The 21,577-nt window shown below is 45.1% G+C and overlaps 1 long non-coding RNA gene across 1 annotated transcript in view; it reads right to left on the bottom strand.

Annotated features, from left to right (window-relative positions):
• Positions 1–21,577, bottom strand: part of LOC111951821 (uncharacterized) — a 126,969-nt gene that overhangs the window by 50,182 nt on the left and 55,210 nt on the right. Inside the window, exon 2 of the long non-coding RNA XR_002875649.2 lies at positions 21,081–21,359. This is a non-coding gene — a long non-coding RNA (uncharacterized lncRNA). The remainder of the gene's footprint in view (positions 1–21,080; positions 21,360–21,577) is intronic.

The raw sequence follows: 21,577 nt of genomic DNA, 5'->3' as shown, positions 1-21,577 counted from the left end.
AACTCTAGCGTCCGGAGCCTGGAAGAGGCTTTCTGGGTCCTGTCCTCACGTACTCCAGGACACGGTTTGTATGGGCGTTCTCAAGGTGTCCGGCTGCTCCCGCGAGCGGAGTTCTGAATTTGTGAAGACCTGCAGCTAAGTGGACCTCACCATGTCTTCACTGTTTGACAGTTCGGAGGGTGCGAGGATAGGCCTGGTCAAGCCACTATTTATAGTAGCATCAGTTCAAACGATCCGGTAATATCTGGTAGTTATCCATGCCCAAACCTGTTCTTCTGTAGCCGCACCTTTTTACCTTCTGTACCCAAATTTATTAACCGGCCTCACCTGCCCCGGTTTTATGGCGCCTGGACATCCATTGTAATGTGGGCGCAGTGGGGATGGGCTCAGAGGCTCGGGCTCCATGAGGGGAGCGAGATGAGGAGTAGCGCGTGGCGTCCTTAGGTCAGCCAAAACATTCAACAAAACATGAAGCGCACGCTACGTAGTCACCCACGGTGCGGTGAGCTCCTGGCTCGTTGTGGCCTTTCTCCTGTCATGTGTAAACATAATCGAACAGCTACTATGGCAGTGGACTACCATTCAGCCTTTACCTCGGTAAAGGACTGACTCACTACGGAGCTTTCCCTGCTCTCGCAGTGGCTCATGTCGTTCTCACAAGCGCCAGAGCCGGGCAGGTGGCACGGCTGCGTTATAAACACACTTCAACAGTGGGGGCACAGGGGAGGGGCACTAGCCCTCCAACTGCCTCCGACTGCCAATGTCCTGTTGGCCCTGTACTCCACGACAGCGGTGCCGGCCACTGTGAGCGGCATGAGAGGGCCATGAGAGCTGTGTTCGGTCGGTGCCCCTGGATAGCCTCCTGTTCCCTCTTCCGGGGCCAGAGTAGATGCCCGGAGACTCCAGGACCGCCTGGAGACAGCCACACACCTTGCGCCGAGAGCAGCTTGGTGAGACAGAAGAGGCACTATGGCGCTGACACACCCGGCGGAAGGCACTTTTTGGTGGCTGGGGAGCTGGTCTGGGTCAACAGCGCCCCTGAGAAGAGAATTCAGATGCCCCAATATGGACAGCCACTGGTGGGTGCTGCAGTGTCCTGGAGAGGTAGGTAGGTGGAGGTTGTGTACCTGGTTGCAGCTTTCTCCCAGGGGGAGACTCAACACACACACTCACAAGTAGGACTGACAGTCTCTTTGGATGCCGATACACGTTCAATTCGAGGGCTTTATTGGCATGGAAACATATTTAACAATTAGCATAAGCAAGGGAAGATAATATAGAACAAGTGAAATAACACATAAAACAGTCTCTTTGGATCTGATTCGTGTGGGCTTTGGTTGGTAGTCTTTGCCGCTGGTCTACTGCCTTGAGCTGACAAACGGCTTATATAAAAATCTGCACGATTTAGGACACACAATTAACCATGATCATCATCAAAGTTATTACCTTCCGGCCACACAGAGGACTTTGGTTCCAATCGTCGGTAGCAGCCCCGGATGCCTGCCCTTTTAAATCCAGGGATCCGTCCTGGGAGCGGCATCGTGCAGACATGTGTGAAGTTATTGACATAGTGGATGATTCGCTGACGTTCTCGTAGGACCAGCACTTGCCGTTGTGCTGGCGAGAGTATGCACACACACGCCTCTCTCTTCCTTTGAGCCACACCATGTCCTTGTAGAACTGTTCACTGCAGTCAGCTTGATTGCAGAAATTCTGGAACAAAGAAGTAAATTATTTATACCATGTGCATTTAATATGTGGCTGGAGGCCACAATGTATTCTCGCTCTTTTGTTGATATTCATCAATACAACCTACTACTTCATTCTTCTTAATTAATCTATATTCTAACAAAAACACATTTCATAATTTTCCATAATTAGCATGCACAACGCATAGTATGGAACTTTGTACATGTAGTGGGTATACTTTCCATGTTACAGTATTTCCTTCATATACATTTTTAATGACATCACAAAATAACAAACAAAATTCCATTCGTTTTCTATAGATCACCTCTGATTCATTCCCCAGGGGTGGGGGGGTTTGGCAGTGGGTGGGGGGGGGGGGGGGGCGTTCTGTTTTGAGAAAATTTTGTTCCATGTACGTTGCCTTTGTTTTGAACGTGTTAGAGTGTGATTCAGCAGGAGAAAAGGTATGTCTGAGACAGAGCACATTACCTTGTGAATTGGAGGAGACCGTTGAAATTTTCTCCTCTTGATTATCAACAGGAACGTCCGCAGTTTTAATTCTGCTCCTAACTTAGTTTCTCTACGGCACACTCCCCACACCCCCATCTGCCAGTACTCTTTTGGGATGAGAGGGTTGCGTCTGTTTAAGTTTTATTGCAAACCTGATCCGATTCGTATTTAGTTTATTCTCTGTGGGACGGTCATGTCAAAGTGCCTTCATAGAAAGTGTTACCTCACTATTTTCTCAGGTTAAAGTAACCACTGTATAATTCTCAAATTCAATATGTCAGTGAGTCTAAAGCTGCAGGTGGATCGCGTTGTAGTTACAAGCAATGTGCTCTATGAAGCCTTACTAGATCACTGTATTATAAAGGTGTATGAATATCGTATGTCTCTCTCTATCTAGGGCATCTTCACCGACTCAAAATGGCTGTTTCTATAACAAACTTTTTTGTCATTAGGGGGTATTGCTGTTAGTTTGTGCTGAGGATTTTAAATGTATGATTCATCCATTTTAGATTTAAGTGCTTACACGTAACAAAAAAATTGAAAAAGTCGAAGGGGTCTTGAATACTTTCAGGCACAAACGGCACTGTATTGTAAAGCCCCTTCTTGCTAAAGTATTCAGACTGGTGTGCCAGTTTCTTCACAGAATTTCTTGGGTTTGCAAAAGTGGGATAAAAAATGTACATTTAATTGTCTTCTCGTGAATAATTACAATACTTACACGAACAGAAATTGCATAAGTATCTCCCTTTTTAATAAATTCCTCAAACATTAGTTGAGTACTAATTTCGGCTTTGTTTAGCAGCCTAATTAGTAGGAAAGTCTTGTCAACAACAATCAAATTACATAGACTCACTTGCCATGTTGACATTAACTTTTTTTTGATGACTACCCTTCCTTTGTCCCCATATAGTACCAACTCTGTAAGGTCCCTCAAGTCAGTATTGACTTTGGAAGCAACAGACTAAACTCAAAGAAGGGGAACTTTTTGCAAGCCTCAATAAGAAGGCGCAGTGAATTGTATAGGGATTGGTAACAGTACAGACTCAGTGAGTGGCCACGTTACAGTTTTGACTTAAATTTCGGCTTGAAAATCTACATGGACAAGACTTGAAAATGATCTGTCATTGGCAGTGATGCCACAGGTCTTGACAGAGGTTAGAAGGAAGTAATGGTAAATCCAGGTGGTGCCAAATGCAGCCTTAGTAGACGATAGATAGAAAACTTCTCACAGCTGTAGGATATGCCTGGAGGTGTCACATCGGTAGTACTCCTTATGCATCCTTTCCTTGCACTACTATGTCCGGCATCCTCAATCATTCGGTAATGCCACGCAACCACATCTTATCTTCTTAGGTGGTTCTTGTCTCATTATAGTTATTTCTGCGCTGAATACTACCTTAAGCTTCACTGAAATCACGATTTGGACTGGTATGAACACTGAACCCAGAGCTTGTTCCCAACAGGGCTGCATTGGCGTATAATCACTTGGGCAGATATGGTGCAGACAGACACAGTTTGAGAGGACCTAATAGGTTACCGATCATAGAGATAAGCTTGGACGAGCTCAAGCTGCATGAACACGCGTCAATCTACCATGAGAAGAAAAACACATTAACAAGAATAGCCTTTGTTAGGGACCATGCAACATTAACTTCCGTCTAGCAAAGACACTGACACCAAGTTCTAGCAACGGATTCAGACTAAGGAGGAATTTTAACGAATTGGTAGTCATGGCTACAGGCTGTATATGTCCTGTTATTGGGGTTCGATGCACGCTTAGAGCTCTCAAGTTAGTCTCCAGTGGTATGCAGATGTGATTAGCATCGCTTAAAGCCTGTTCAGTGTTCAAACCAGCAACATTCGTTATTTCTAGTGAACTTAATTATTGTGAGAAATGAAATAACAGAAATATAGTCTGTTGCTAAGTAGTATTGAGCTCCTGTAGTCAGAAATCGCTAGATACACCTTTGACATCGATTACAGCTGTGATTGTTCTTTATGTCTTAAGAGCTTTGCACACCTGGATTTACCATTATTCTTCAACCTCTGTCAAGATGTTGGGGATCATGGCAAGACAGACTATTTCAAGTCTTGCCATAGATTTTCAAGCAATTTAAGTCAAAACACTGTAACTTGGCCACTCACTGATTTGTTATTGTTACCAATCTAAACAATCACTGCCCTTCTTTATGAGGCTTTCAAAAAGTTCCCTTTTCTTTGTAGTTTAGTCTGTGCTTCAAATTCAAATACTTGACTGAGGGACCTTACAGATGTTGTATATTATGGGAGACAAAGGAAGGGTTAGTCATACCTAAAAAAGTAATGTCAACATGCATAGTGAGTCTACTATGTAAATTTGTGTTTTGTTAAGACAAATTTACTCCTGAACTAATTTAGGTTTGCTTTAACAAGGGGCTGAATACTTATGCAATGATTATATTTAGTTAAGTATTTTGTGTAGATTATTGACAAATGACATTAAAAATACATTTTTTCCCATTTTGCAACACAAGAAATTGGTGAAGAACTCCAAGGGGTCATGGGGTACTGATACTTAGCAGCAGGAGGGCGCTTTACATACTAGGCCTTGGGGAAAGTATTCAGACCCTTGACTTTTTCAATTTTTTGTTTACGTTACAGCCTGTAAATCTAAAATGGATGAAATACTTTTTTAAAATCCTCAGCAAACTACACACAATACCCCATAATAGCACAAAAAGTTTTTTTTTAGAACAGCCATTTTGAGTCGGTTTGAAAATGCCCTAGATAGATGAGAGCAATCGATATTATACACCTTATAAATATTTGATTAATGCAATGGGGCTTCATTCTAGGAGCCATGCTTAGGTGGATGTATATGGACTTAAGGAAACCATTGGGTCCACTTAGGTCGAGGGACTTTAGGCCTCTGAATATTTAGAATTGAGATGTCAGTTTTCAGAGTGTTTTACGTTCTTCCTTTAACCTGGAAAATTGTATGGCGTGGTAACACTTTCCTAGTGAAGCATCTTCTCGCAACATGACCGTCCAACGAGAATAGTTCTAAGGAATACAGTAGGTTTGCAATCATATCAAATAGGACCCCTCTACACCCAAAGAGAGTATGGGGTGGGGGGAGGGGGCGAGAACTAGGGGGAATTAACACTCAGCGCCTGTTGTAAACTACGAGGAGGAAAATTCAGGTTCCTCTTCAAATTCACCAAAGGATGTCTTGTCTCAACTACTTTTTTTCTGCTGAAATACTCTAAACAGTTCACAAAGCAACTATGCTGGAACAATATTTCTAAACTAGAACGTGGACATGATCAGAGGTGATCTATAGAAACGAATGGAATTTTGTTTGTTATTTTGTATGTCATTAAAAAATGTTATGAAGGAAATACTGTAACATGGAAAGTATACCCACTTACAGTGTACAAAGTTCCATACTATGCGTTGTGCATTGTTATAATGGAAAATTGAAATGTTTTTGTTAATATATATCATATTAGAAAGAAGTAGTAGGATAGAGTTGTTATGAGAAATATCAAACAAAAAGAGCTCGAGATACATTGTGCCTTCCGCACATATTAAATGCATGTTATAATTAATCTTTTACTTCTTTGTTCCAGAAATTTCTGCAATCAAGCTGACTGCAGTGAATACAGTTCTAAAGGAACATGGTGTGGCTCAAAGGAAGAAGAGGTGTGGTGGTTATCTGCCAGCAAACGGTGCTGTCCTACGAGGACATTCAGCGAATCAATCCACTATGTCAATAACTTCACACAATGTCTGTCACGATGCCGCTCCCAGGACGGATCCCTGGATTTAAAAGGGCGGCATCCGGGTGCTACCGACATTTGAGACCAAGTCCAGTCTCTCTGTGTGGCGGAAGTAAAACTTTGGCATGAGTGATCATAATGGTATTGCGTCGTAAATCTCGCAGATTTCTTGCAGATTTTTTATATATTAACCGTTTGTCAGCTCAAGGCAGTTAGACCAGCGGCAAAGACTCCAACACAACACCCACAAATGAGATCCGAAAAGAGACTGTTTATTGTTTATTTCATCTTTGGTATATTTATCTTCCCTTGCTTGGCAATGCTTACCATATGTTTCCATGCCAATAAAGCCCTTGATTGAACTGTATCGGATCCAAAGAGACTGCTTCAGTCCTTACTGGTGATGTGTGTGTTGAGTCTCCCCTGGGCGAGGAAAGCTGCAACCGGTACACAACTCCCTACCCTTCCAGGACACTGCAGGACCCCACCCAGTGGCTGTCCATATTGGGGCATCTGAATTTCTTTCTCAGGGGGCTGTAGACCAGACCAGCTCCCCAGCCAACAAAGTGCCTTCCCCGGGTGTGCACGCCATAGTCTCTTTCGTCGCTCACCAGCTGCTCTCTGGCGAAGGTGTGGGCTGTCTCCAGGCGGTCCTGGAGTCTCCGGGCATACTCTGGCCCCGGGGGAAACAGGAGGGCCTATCCAGGGGCCGACCGAACACAGCTCTCATGGCCCTCTCTCCGCTACCAGTGGCGGCACCCGTCTTGCAGTACAGGGCCAACAGGACATGGCGTCAGCGTTGGAGTGGCATGCCCCTCGCCCTGTGCCCCAAAATTTTGTTGAACGTTGTAGTACATGCGTCGTCGCACCACTGCCTACTGGGCTCGTCTTCGATGACAGTCCTTGGGACATGGAGAGCAGAGTGGTATCCTTACAGTAAAGGAGAAGGCCCCAGTTGTGACTACTTGAAGTGTTTGACGGGAAGCCCAACAACACAGCCAGGAGCTCCCGCCGGGTGACACCTAGTTAGCGGCGCTCAGTGTTGTTGAATGTTTTGCTGAAGTACGCCACCACCACTTCTCTCCCCCTCTGGCCAGCACCCACCCATCGCCAAATTACTTGTGGTTGGAGGACGTAAAGGGCAAGGTGAGGCCGGGGGGGGGGCAAGTAAAGGGGCCTTGATCAGTGCATGTTTTGACTGTGTTGAAGGCTCCTCGCACTCCACTGTCCAAGTGAAGGCCTTGTCCTTTGGCGGCGAGCGGTCAGGGGAGCAGCGACACTTGAGAAGCCCCTATAAACACTCCTGATGTACGAGGACAGGCCCAGAAAGCTCTTCAGCTTGACGCTGGTTGGGTGGGGTGGGCTATGTTTCTCGACAGCCCCACTTCTGTTTCTCCATGGTGTCTGCCATAATCGGTGCGCTAAGATAGCTCGAGGCGTCTCTTACACCTCTCATTGAAGTGAGCAGTCTCATAGTATCCATTATTGGTACGTTCTAGGCGAATCTAGCTAGGGAATGACCGGTCATGCATAAATTTCAGATAGCGGCAGAGTCTGTTCACCTAATTTTTCAACACTCAGGGCAGACTAATATGTAATAAGAGAAGCCTTGTAGAGGAGACATATGAGTGTAGTAAACCTATACTTCATCTGTCTGGTTTGTGTTGTGTGCACTATCCCTCGCATTCTCTAAGCCCCTTCACTATTTATCGCAATCTCGTTCGACTTGTTTTTACTCCTGTCCTCATGGCTTGGTGTTAACTACCATACAGCTCATAGTCGGAGGAATTGATTTTTGTTAAAGGTATAATTTCACCTTCGGGATCATGTGGGCCAGCTTATTCATGTCGAGGCATGGCTTATGGCAGTGGGCAATTTCCACATTCTTACACTCACTCAATCTCTCACTTGGGATTAGACCGCCAGTTAGATTCAATTTACCCCTTGTTGCTCTTTGGATACATTATTACTGATTGGGGAACAGAACATCGATGTAGTGTAACTCGGCCATCACTAGAGTGGGATTGTCACTCTAAAATAACTGAGGACGATTTATCATTACGCAACGTACAAGTAACGATCATCTATGTGTCTCCTTCGCAGTGTGGACGAAGTCGTCTCTATTCAAAGCCTCTTCTAGGACTCAACTCTGCTCGATCTCAAGGTCGGGCGAGGTAGGAGGTCGTCACCTAATAGTGTTCGTGGATATTTGAAACTTAGAGCAGGCTATCTACGATCCGGGTGATTGGGCTAGTGCTCCTCTGGGTGGGTTGGGGCACGTTTAATACCTGCTCCCATTTCTGGCATCAACAAGTTCGCCCATGTCCATATCTTGTTCGGGGCTGCCGGGATAGAGATTGACCTGTTCATTCGATTCACACATAAGCAATTACGCTATGATCATATGACTGATCGGTCTTTGCTTAGGTTCACTTAGCTAACTCCAATTGGATACCTTCCATGATGTCTTGTTCGTTATGTAAGATACCTTTCACAGCGAGTCGGAGACACACCCACTTGGCGAGCAGTGTAGGGATTTTGACCCACAAAGGAATCACATGTTCATATTAAGGGCCTGCTGCCATACTCGCGGCCGTTGTGCTCACGTGCTATTTTTCCTGCAACTGAGCAATCTATACACTCTTTCCCCATGTTAATACTTATCCATTGTCCCGTGATTAGTGCGAGCCCACGTGCAAGCATGGATGTTCGTGGACGCATAGAAAGCTCGGGTCATCACACCACTCACCATACTCTCTTGGAGTCCTTCTCACACGCGCCATTGGTTGTACAATCTGACGCTCTGTGGGTTGCTCTTATATCAAGGATGTGAATGTGTTTAAGATGGGTAGACCAAAAACAGCCACTGGACCTAGAGAACCATGAATCCAACAGTGTCGGGTCCGGCAGTTTAATTATCGTATAAACTCATTGCTCCCCCACCTATGCGTGGGATACCAAAGTCTAAAGTCCAGCCGCCAGTTCCGCTATGGGTTATTCAACATCGCATTTGTCATTCTATAATTCTTGGTTTGATAAAATACACTGGTCTCCGTTTTGGTCACTCAGCGTCCTCGCGATGAGATACGGATACCCGAGCTCGCGCGGCCGTGTCCTCGCTATAGCGTAACGTAAGGTCTGCCCACACATTCGTTCATATGTTAACGCAGGAGTTGATCGCAACTCTGTAACTATTACATGTGCTCTCAGTCCATAAGGAAGGAAGAGCGGACAGCCCTCACACACCCTGCTCTGCTCTCCTGCATGTCATCTTTCTAAGTAGGATACGTGGGGCCTGATCCAGCCATGTTCTCCCTATAAAGACTGATGAATAGCATCGGATTCCTGCAGCGCTGATAATATGGTAAGACTACCTACTACAGTGGCAACGCCTCATATTCTGCTCCGCGTTCAATGACACGATGAGACATTCAGAGACAATGTATCCATTTTAGGTCCATTGGCTTCTTTTTTCGTGTGCGAAGTACGCTCTCTCCACAAGGACCAGATCTACTATCTCAATCTTTCGTCAGGGTCCACGCTATTATTTTAGTCCTCTCATAAATCATTTGCTTCTGTATTCACTCTAGGGGTAAACACTGATATCGTCCTCTCACGGCCTGTTCCCTGACCTAAGTGTTTCTCCTATAATATTTAACTTAATTGCCATCAGTAGACATAGTGTAGAGCCTGTTTCTATTACTGCGGACGACTTTTGTCACCAGCCTGCCTTGTTGTAAGTTGGGTTTACATAAATTGCTACTGTAGTATTGTAATCTTCTAGACACGCACTAGACAGCAGTGCATATATCGTCTACATGTCCTAATTGTCCTCTTTTGGTAAGACTTCTCATCGATAGCTATTATAGATCTCTCCATCTAATTTGCTACATCGGTACTCGTTCTACTGAGACAATCATGTGCTGTTTTATTGCTATCTGTTTTGGGGTGTGTTAACCATTCAGAAATAGAGGACGTGTGTCTTTATACTTTTTTGTCTCGCCTTCTATTCTTCGATCTGAGTCACGCATAATCAAAGACATTACTATCACTGTTACGGTTTTACTGTATTACGATCATACATCAACCTGGGTTATTAGCCAAACTCATTCTATTTACTGCCCGTCTTCGCACGATTGATAATACTCCCTCTGAGAAATAGGTTAGATTGGTATAAGCAGTAATGTGCGTAGGTAAGCTTATGCAAGATCGGATACTCCTCTCTATATCTAATAATGCTGCACATAGGACGGAAGGTAATTTTCTTGTCATGACCCATAAAGAAGCAGGTTGCAAAATGCAAATGTTTATCGCTTTGCAACTAACGACGATATTGGACTTATACACGCTAATTTGTTCTTGAAGGTGAATACCAATCTTATGTTGTTACTGTTACTTAAGGTTAGCATAGATACCACATATCTGTGCGCCGTCACATACTACTATTAACTAAGCTATTCTACCGCACCGAAACATGGATACTCTATGCTTTTATGAAAAAAGATGAGATTTATCTACACCGTTATAATGATAGATAGGCTGTCAGTGTTAGAGTTGCTTCATCCTAGATGATTGGTATATTTCTTTATAGTCGAGGAAGCGATGAGTGCTGTTGTGGGTGCATAATCTACAGTCCACGCTTATAATTAATCAATGTATGTTTTGCTATTCCATTTATACAACTCATAATACTGTACACATACTATTGCCACTATGATTTTCTTCGAAGGAATTAGTAGCCACTTATGATACCACCTTTACTTAGAGTTAGTAAATTGGCCAACTGGTTGATCTAATGGGGGATTTCTACTACACACGTAACTCACGCAATCTAGAATACCGTTAACATATATATAGATGGCTCTCTTGGGTGTGCTCGCAATAATTTGTAGTCGTCACTACATAACAAACCAGCCATTTTCTGTTGCCTTTCCTCATTTTTGGTCGTTAGCTTATGGTTAGAATTCATGAGCCGTGTAATGATTCTCTGCATAGGTCGCTCATCATAACATTACATTAGTTAGTTCACCCACAGTAGGTACCTAAGCTTTCTTGGCAAATATCACTCAGTCAGCTTGTCTTTGTGGTCGTTTACTGTTCGTTCGTAGGGTCAGTGTGTCAGTTTGTGTGGAGCGGAGCGTCATTTGTCAGGCTTTATGGTCTATGAAGTTGTTGATGGAGCTAGGGTGGTACATTCGCTACATAATAGTACTGACTCGCCATTAGTACCCCTCTTCTTGTCTTGTTAAAGTCTCGTAGGCGGCTGCGGGTCAGCTGTTCTATATCGGAGAATAACATGGGATGGGTAACGGCGTTACCGAGAACTCGAATTTCCTGTGTCCATAACTTTGCTTGGTATCGTTTAGCTTATTCTTATCATCGTATTGCTCTTTCACATGTAATTTCTTGGAGTAGACCAATTTACATAGGTCACAATTCATTTTATGGAATATGTAGTACACATTCTATGGGCACGCGAAATCGAGTTGTCCTCTTTGGTGTGCTTTTGAGAGAGATAAGATAAGACAATCCTTTTATTATACGCACCACGATATGGTCATATGCTCATCGTTGGATGATGAGTTCTCGATCCTCATCATGAGCGCATCCAGAGGTCAATTTCGGGGCAACAGTTTTTCCGACCTTTCACCTGTATTCGCCAGTAGAGGCATTTCTGCTTGGGCTACATATGGGTAGGGTAAGTTTAACTATTTCTTCCGGTCATTTTTTTTGACTGATTCTTTTTTGGTTCGCTATTTGCACCAATCGTGGGTGCCCCAGACAGAAGTGCTAATTGGGAATCGAGGACGAAATATACAGAAGTTATCACTGCACCAATTGCGGGAATATGGTCTTATTCAAGAACATGGATGATAATAGCTCATGACGGAAAAATAAAAAACCTGGGATTTTGTTTTATTTTTCTAGGTTATTCATACTCGGTTTAGCTCAGGGAATTTGGCGCAGTTGCCACTGTCCAGCTCACTACGGATTACTTGGTCGTATGGTGGGTGATAGATAATTATGATTAACCTGAACAGATATATACCTATTTCCTATAGTGTTTTGCCTTCAGACTGCTGAGTTTTAGTTTTGTGAATAGTGTCGTAGAGTCTGAGAATCTCTCTCATCTCCACTTGTTTCTCAATGTGGTTTTAGTGTTAGGCTCTGCCACGAGACCTCTCGTCATAAGAGGTACTGTGGGACAGCTAACAGGTGAGAGAGTGCCTGAGATATTTTGGGTAGACATGGTCATTACTCACGAGTGGAGTTAGTAGTTCCTCCCGGTCTTCACTCGTCTGCTCGGTCTTGTTTGTCCCGCCCCTGTGGCACCGAGCGCTGGGAATTACGCAAGTATGAGTGAATGCATTTGCCGGGAACACGAATATAAGGGTGCTGTCCTGCGAAGGAGTAAGAGGTTGATCTCAGGTCAATGTCACTCCTCGCTCTCAAATCTTCTTTGTATTACTGCAGCACTTAAAGGAAATTCTTCAGCGCAGAAGAAGTGATCAGAAGCAGGTTGTGCTACTAGAGAGACGGAATAATGGGAAGCCCGACTCCTTCTGTGTGGTTCACTCAGTCCTCCACACGTCTAGCTTTCCTCCAGGTCTTCCTGACCTGGATAGATCATAGAAAACAACTACTCCAGCTGATCTCCCTTCTACACATATCACGGGGCTTCCTGTGGCGCATTAGGTACTAGTTAAGTCTACGTATCACTCTGCGGTTCCACAATTCAGCAGGACGAACTGACGTGTCGACGTCCACCGTTCGGCTTCCGCCTTTCCATGAGACTAGCATAGGATGCAGTGGTTGCACGGAGATGGTTACCAAGAACAGACCACAATGAGTAAGCTCCAGATAAACATAGGACACTGTAGAAAAATCAGATGATAGGAAATAGACTGAAGCACATGAGAAAGTGACCACCCCATCTGGTGAGGGACTCCTTATCCGGCCCTCGACGTCCGGTTGCACAGCCTTGGCGACCGCATATGCGAAAATTTAGTTGACATAACCAATATCTGGCGCATTTGCGTAACAACGGATTGATATATATAGAGATGTGGTACAAATTATAGATATAGGATAAGGAATCAATTGTATATGGAAAGGGGTTATGATTGTGCAATGATTGTATAATCATCTCTTCTTGAAAATCCTATTATTAGTCTCTCTGTTCTTAATAGCGACATGGATTGACAGCACAGGTTCATAGGTATACCTTATGTAGTCGCAAGCGGTAATGTCCGCTATTCTTCTCATGACAGTTGCAAAAAAGTGGAGGTCGCAACTTAGTAGGGCTTGTGTAGCTTCTCATAAATATGCGATATTCCTTGTCACTAAGGTATAGTGTGGGCATTAATCAGAGTGAGAGTAGTTTGACTAACTTCTATCAAACTCAGGCTACATACATGGCGTAATAAAACAGCATAGAATTATGTAAACGAATTGCACTACCAATCACCAAAGTTTAAGAATTATCTCTTAGATAGGTTGCACATATCTTGTTTTTTATATTGGGTTTTGACTTTTTTAACTCACTGTAGCTGCAGACTCCAAGTTTTACTGCTTCCAGTCTCTCCAGATATGCATATGTTGCTTCTCAATCATACCACAGTTACGGAGCGCTTCAGACGAGGGTGAAAGGATCGAAACGCAAGGAAACAGAATCGAGATATGAATAATGTGTGAACAAGGATAGGGCGAGACCAGAATGTCATGTTCTGAAGCTTCAATGATTCGAGCTTATAGCTGTTGGTAGTTGCGGGCACAATTTCCATATCAGACGATAGTTGGATATGGGGATTGTGGGATCTCCCCAGACCACAAAGACCTTTCCATGGCAAAGTTCGTGTAAGGTGTGTGGTAGTTTTGAGAGCAACTTACTCATTGTGTTAGTTGCAGACTAGCGTTTGACACTACTTAGTTGTTAATAGGAGGAATGGGCACTCTGCAATTGTTAGTCGCCCAAACTAATGAATTGGTACAACAGCTGCGTGACTAGGTTCCTCAATATAGCGTAGAGATACAATCCGCTATTTTCACTACCACTATGTAATGTGTCTTACTCTGTAGCTAGAAAGGGAACATATGGCGGTAACCTCATTAGAGACAGCTATGAGAATGGATTAGTGGAGAAGCGAATCTACATCATAGGCAAACGTGAACAGTATACATGAGTCTATATTCTTTTAACGCAGGGAAAAGCATCAGTGTTCCAGACATCAATGCGCCCAGAAGGGAACCAGACACGCGGGCTGAGGGTGGCGCATGCTTTCAGGGACAGTGTGACGCGGCGTCCAGGATAAAGGGATCGGGCTCTAGTACCAAGTAGCTGGTCTCTCTCTCCAGAGCCACTCAACACATGGGAATAGAATCTACAGACACGCATTATTGTTCTAGCAGGTTGGAAGTTCGTTGTAGAGGGGTGGGGTGAGCAAGTTACTGATCAAGATTGGGGTGGCTTATGTACTGAACGTCTCTGCGCATCAGAAACCAATCTCTCGAAGCGCAACATGCGTCCATGGCTAGGGTTGCTTCTTCTTTTTCTCCTCGGAAAGGCGCGACGCCATATGTGAATGATTGTCTCATTGCTCCCTTTGCCTCGCTCCTGGTCTCCTCTCGTCAGCACTCACTCACGCGGCTAGTCTGGCTGACAGAGAAGTGGTTGACCGATGTGAAAGAAGTGCCTTGGGCTTCATGTGGGAGGACCAGGCTGTACAAAGGAAGTGTTGATACTGCTCGCAGTAGTAACATGAATCCAGGGTCGCAACGGATCGAGACGAGAGACAGGTTAGATAAAGTAGGAGGACACTAATGAGACAGAGTTGTTGAGTCCTGGCCGCGAAGTACAGGGGGCGACCACTGGGTCCCAATCAATATATCATCATCAGGGGATGGCCATACCATCAGTAATATTCCTGAGGAGCCTGGAGTGGAATGGGGGCATAATCAGTGGAGGCACACAGGTGCAGAGATAGGGGGGGGAACCATAGTCTGGGCAGCTAACCGCTGAGGTGGTGGCCCAGATCATGGTATCCTAGCATCTCGATAGCTTTGGCGTACCTTAAGAAAAGTGACTCACTTCACCAGGGGCACGCGAGTGGGCACAGATAAGGAGTATTCAGCGGTGGGAGAGGACGCACTGTGGCATGCCCATAGAATGGTTACGTAGACACACACCTCCAATCGTACAAATGAGGTAGGTAATTACTACCTAATTCTCTTTTGTGTGCGAGCCAGAGTAACAGCACGCATGCCACTCGTTATTTATTCTGTGTCAGAGAATAGGAGGGGAAGACTTGTTTAGGTTCCAGACCAAGTAAGGGACTAGTGTGGAGCACCCTCGGGTCGCGCAAGAAGTATTTTTGTTGTTCTAGAATAGTGGGAAGCAAGGTAGGCTATGGCTATAGCAGGTGCAGCAGCAGAAAATAAGGGAACTCTTGTCCGCTGCCGAGATCCAGACTATGTCTTTACGGGCAAGCAGGAAACAAACATCACAATCAGTTCAGCCCTCACGGCTCAGTGAGGATCTTTGCTGCGTCTACAGAATTATGTTAAATATGTGCTTGCCGCACTAAACTTAGGCAAGTCTGTCTAGCGATAAAGGACAGTAGGTGTGGAACCATATGATGCGAGTTGGCAAGGGCCAGCACATTAATGCAATACATGGGAAGACAACATATAGACCAGACACTGCAAACTAGGACACCAGGTCATAACAAGTCTTATACAGTGTAAGAACATACATCAAATACACAGGTCTGCGTAACTTGAACACAGAGTGTTAATCATAGCAAGCGTATGTAGCTGATTAGAGTCTGTGGACCCATAAGACACTAGGATATAGAATCATCGTTGGTTAATTTTTACTACACTCTCAATGGCTTTGCAGTTCGGGTAATGGCTCCATGATACTAACAATCGAAGATAGGCATTTTATCCGCAGAGTTTGTGTCTTTGCCTTTCCCTAGCAAAACTCGTCCTTGCCCTGGTCCCATGATAGAAAAATAATGGTTGTAATGCTTAAGGGAGAAGGGTAATAGGGCGTTGCGTAAGAGACAATCTCATTCCTTCAAAAACTTTTATTTTGGATCGCTCGCAGAGATGGGGCATCTATACAACCGTGGAATTTGTTCTCCGTCTCTAAGCACAATATTACCTGGTCTTGCGCATCATGCTTACTTGTTGTTGAGGTAGGGCCGAGTGATTTCTTACTGCACTACTCTAATCATTCACAAAAGCCGAAATAAAGGGCGCGCGCAAGAGAACGAAAATCCCTTAGTGTGCACAGTCTCGAGAAGCGCCTTATGGCATGTTTATTAACACTGATCTAGTGAACAGTGGCTAGGTATTGTTAAGAGTCTAAGATTGGAAATCTGAGTATCGTGTGTGTTGATACATGTTATTACGCCTCTGATAGATATTGGATTTGAAGAGAGACGTAACTTATGTATGGTTAATCCTGCTAGAAAAAGCCGTGGAAGAATGCGTATGGTAAAAGTAGGGAAGAGAGCATGAATCCTCTTGCGCTAATCATATGAGATCTCGTGTGCCGGTAATACTTGAAGACGGAACGAACGAAGCACGAGTTAAAGAGGCGAAGGGCCATCAGAATGGGGGTAGCTGAGTTTATTGGGAATAGCGACCGTGAGTTCTTATCAGTCCGGCCTCGAGCGAAGCTAACTCTCGAGCATATCTGTTATGCTGGGGACAGGGGCTTGCTGAAGAATTTGACGCAGGCAGCTACGTAAAGGAGAAAGCGGAGCAGCCGGGCTGGCCACGAAGTCTGTGACATCAAACCCTCAGAACTCCAGAAGAGCGCTCACCGAGCCAATACTTCTAACTGACTTCGCTAGTAAGAGTCTCAACCAGACAGATCAAGGAGGCAGATCGCAGTAGGCCACTCCAGCTGTACCGGGATAGCACTCTGTGTAGATCCCGGGATCTTCGTAGGCTGACTGTGAGTAAGCACTTCTATATAAACAGGGTATAACAGTTCACAAGGGCTTGTGGTTGTCCTGTTCCTACATGACAAACTCTTTACTCACACACAATCGGTCCACTTGAGTATAAGATGTTGGTTGAAACTCAATCGCAGTGCGAGAAAATCATCTGGACGTATCTCTAAGGGGGCACTCGAGCAATTCGAGTGATAGACCATATAATTTCACAGTCCGCATTGCACACTAAACCGGAATTGGAAAGAGGCAACTATGATGCCTTATACACACTTGACTCAAAGAATTCCGAGGCCAAAGACGCAACCATGACAAGAGATGGATGCGCTCGTATGGCCATGGGAAGTTAGGGGCTCTTTTCTCAGAATACACATTATTCCAGAAACGGCACCTCTCACAGGAACCACACTTAGAATGCGGATCATTAAGTATATCTTGTGTTGAGCATATACTGGGTGCCCCCCATTGGACAGGATTCTTATTAGTAGCACCTGAACCTGCAGCGAAGACAGATCCCGTTTAGAGAGAGATTGTGTGTAAGCAAAGATGTGTGGGGATATAAAATTCACTAGATGTAAAGTTAAGGGTGCATAATATTTCTCCTGGATACGAACTTCAAACACATGCAGGAGTGGCATTAGGAACAGGCCACTGACAAGGGACGTGGAATTCACCACTTGGAACGTCCACTATTTAACAAAACATGTAGTGCGGGTAGAAAGTGATATGTGCCTCTTGACGTATGTAAATAAAGCTACAGCACGTTAATGTGACGGATAAACAGTTACATAGAATTTGAGTACTGGATTGACTCACGACAGGCTTGAAGCGGGTTCACGATACATTCTGTGGTGCACACAACGAGATATAGTGGAAGCAACTGCTTCTGTAGGGTTCATGAGGAATAGGTGTGGAGTAGGGATGGCTAGGGAATGATAGCTCGGTAGAGAATGCCAAATACATTCTGGGTATGGAGTGACTGCGAGAGGTTTGCAGCATAGTTATGCTTCAAGATGGGCTCAGTGCAAATAAGAAGAAAGAGGTACCGCTTGTGTGTGGGACGCTTTGGGTTAAAAAGTTGTGAGAGTGCTGAGTCGACGGACATGCTGCATTACGAGTAACTACTGGAGTTACGCTACGGGTCTTCAGTCGGAAAACGGGGGTTGGAAGATAGACCAAAACCAGCAGCGGGCCTATGATTCGACATGGGCAGACAGTTTGCGTAGATGGTGTTGGAAAGAACAACTCAAAAGAGTCTTTACAAAGAAATGGGCTGAACTATGTGCTCTGGGTTAGAGCAGATACAATAGGTTTGACATTATAATCCTCAACGAAGAGCAGGGGCTGTACACCTTTGAGTAAAAACAGCCTAGTGAGAGTCTGATGCTCAACACGTATATTTTATAGGGATGGATTGCAGATAGGCAGCCTAGAATGGAATTCCGTAATGAATACAGACAAGAGATGAGGGTTAAGAATTGGGATATTTGAATTAATATTCCTTTTCGGCTATCACCAAACAAGAACGGCAAGAATGGATTAAACTGTACATTACTTAGACCGGAGCAAGAGATTCATTAATATACAGCCTGCTGCATTACAGTCTTTGGGAGAGACAGGTAATCAGGCCTTATCAAAATGCACATGGCAGAACAGCCAGTGTTTGGAATGGCTTCTCAGCTGAGAAAGGATGGGGTGCTTGCATATATTTTCGGAGGAAAAGATGTGCAGTGCTGTCGTTAGTCGCGCCAAGCAACATCGGGCCCACCGAGATGGATCATTTGACAGGAGCGGCTGGGGATGTACCGAAACTGGAGAGGAAGTGTATGACAAGAAGTAGGAGTACACGATGTCTGGACTTTGAGATGGCCGACACGGGGCGTGTGGTGCAGGTCCGTTGGGCTGGGGACTTACTTGTGGGGAGAACGGGGAGCACTGTTGTAAAGAAAGATGGATAGTGTTATGCAAGCTGGTGTCCATGTGGAATGTATTTTTCGTCTGGTGTCTTGGACCGATTCTTAACAATCTCTCGCTGATAAAGACACAAGTAAGACAAATTGTGCGTGTGGGAGAGGGGGTGTTTATTGACACGTGTGGTGGTAAAGATCCTGTGCCGGGGGCTCCTGGAAATATACAGGGGAAGATGATATAGATGGAGTAAATTAGCATGCTAACGGCCCATGGGGCAGGGCCATTTAGACTCTGTCTTTTTGGGAGGAATCGCCTGAAGGTCGTATACATCGAAAACTCAGGGCAGTGTAAGTGAGTATTTTATTATAACGAGGCAAGTCAGTTAAGTAACAATTCTTATGTTACAATGGGGCCCTACCCCGGCCAAAAATGGACGGCCAACTAGGGCCCAATTGTGCAACGCCCAATGAGACTACCCCATCACGGATGTGATAGCTCTTGACATTCATAACAATGGGATGTAGTGACACCTCTTGCCCCTAGAATGCAGTGGCCTAGATACGCTGCGCCACTCGGGAGCTCTAGTATTATGGAGTCTGATGTGAATCCATTGTTGTGATACCCACCATATTGCTATCTTCTTATAATATGTACGAAGTAATTTGTAATATTATACGAGAATGTGTAGAATGCATGCATAAGCCATGCCCCTGAAAAATAACCTAAGTATTACTTAAAAAATACCAGATGCTAGGTTAACCAGCATGGCGAGTAAAAATATGATGGTTAAAGTGAAGCTTAACTCGAAGTTTCCCACACAAAGTAATATATTCACTCAATCTCCCAGGCTTCTTTAAATGTGTGCTGTTTTTAAATTGATTACAACTGGCTGTATAGCTGAGGTTATAGGCTAGGTCTGAACTAATTATGTATAGAATTGCCACTTGCATGAGGGAGAGGTGTGTTCTTGGGCGATATCAGAACCATGGAGAGCAAAGTGGGGGCTGTCGAGACTGCCCACCCCCCACAACCAGCGTCAGCTGCAGGAGGTTTCTGGGCCTGTGCCGTCTGTACTACAGGAGGTTTGTATGGGGCTTTTCAAAGTGTCGTGCTCCCCTGAACCGCCCTGCGCCAAAGACAAGGCCCTTCACTTGGACAGTGGAGTGCGGGAGGACTTCAACGCAGTCAAACATGCACTGATCAAGGCCGCCTGTACTTGCCCCCCCCCCCCCGGCCCTCACCTTGCCTTTATCCTGGACAAGTAATGTGGGCCATGGGTGGGGCTGGGCCAGAAGGGGAGAGAGTGGTGGCGTACTTTCAGGCAAAACATTCACAAGACATGAAGCGGCCGGCTACGTTCACCCCCTGTATGCCTCCGGCGGGAGCTCCTGGCTGTTGTGCGCCTTCCGTCAAACACTTCAAGTACTAACGTGGGTGGCCTTGGCCTTTACTGGTTTAAGGACTGGACCATCTGCTGTCTGCCGCAGTGCTCAGATTGTGTCTTTCAAAGAGCCAGAGGGGCGAGGTGGCAACGCTGGGTTTATGACGAACTTCACAAGTGGGGCACAGGCATGAGGGGAGGGGCATGCCACTGGCGAACGCTGACTGCCATGCGTCCTGTTGGCCCCTTACGCAGACGGGTGCGCCACTGTGATCGGAAGAGGAGGGCCATGAGAGCTGTGTTCGGTCGGCCCCTGGATAGCCCTCCTGTTCCCCCGGGGCCAGAGTATGCCCGGAGACTCCAGGACCGCCTGGAGACAGCCCACACCTTCGCCAGAGAGCAGCTGGTGAGGCAGAAGAGGAACTATGGCGTGCACACCCGGGGAAGGCACTTTGTGGCTGGGGAGCTGGTCTGGGTCTACAGCCCCCTGAGAAAGAAATTCAGATGCCCCAATATGGACAGCCACTGGGTGGGGTCCTGCAGTGTCCTGGAGAGGGTAGGGGAGGTTGTGTWCCGGTTGCAGCTTTCTCCCAGGGGGAGACTCAACACACACYTCACCAGTAAGGACTGACAGTCTCTTTGGATCCGATACAGTTCAATTCAAGGGGCTTTATTGGCATGGGAAACATATGTTAACATTGCCAAAGCAAGGGAAGATAATATACAAAAGTGAAATAAACAATAAAACAGTCTCTTTGGATCTGATTCGTGTGGGCTTTGGTTGGAGTCTTTGCCGCTGGTCTACTGCCTTGAGCTGACAAACGATTAATATAAAACATCTGCAAGATTTAGGAACACAKTTACCATGATCACTCATCAAAGTTTTACTTCCGCCACACAGAGGACTTGGTCTCAAATGTCGGTAGCACCCGGATGCCTGCCCTTTTAAATCCAGGGATCCGTCCTGGGAGCGGCATCGTGCAGACATGTGTGAAGTTATTGACATAGTGGATGATTCGCTGAATGTCCTCGTAGGACAGCACCCGTTTGCTGGCGAGATAACCACCACACCTCTTCTTCCTTTGAGCCACACCATGTTCCTTGTAGAACTGTATCACTGCAGTCAGCTTGATTGCAGAAATTCTGGAACAAAGAAGTAAATTATTTATAACATGCATTTAATATGTGCTGGAAGGCACAATGTATTCTCAGCTCTTTTGTTGATATTCATCATACAACCTACTACTCATTCTTTCTAATATAATATATATTAACAAAAACACTTTCATAATTTTCCATATTACATGCACAACGCATAGTATGGAACTTTGTACATGTAGTGGGTATACTTTCCATGTTAC

This window comes from Salvelinus sp. IW2-2015, linkage group LG25, assembly GCF_002910315.2.
Source record: "Salvelinus sp. IW2-2015 linkage group LG25, ASM291031v2, whole genome shotgun sequence".
In the NCBI taxonomy this organism is placed as follows: Eukaryota; Metazoa; Chordata; class Actinopteri; order Salmoniformes; family Salmonidae; genus Salvelinus; species Salvelinus sp. IW2-2015.
Note: the sequence above shows the minus strand (reverse complement) of the source record. Positions and strands in the feature narration are given on the sequence as shown.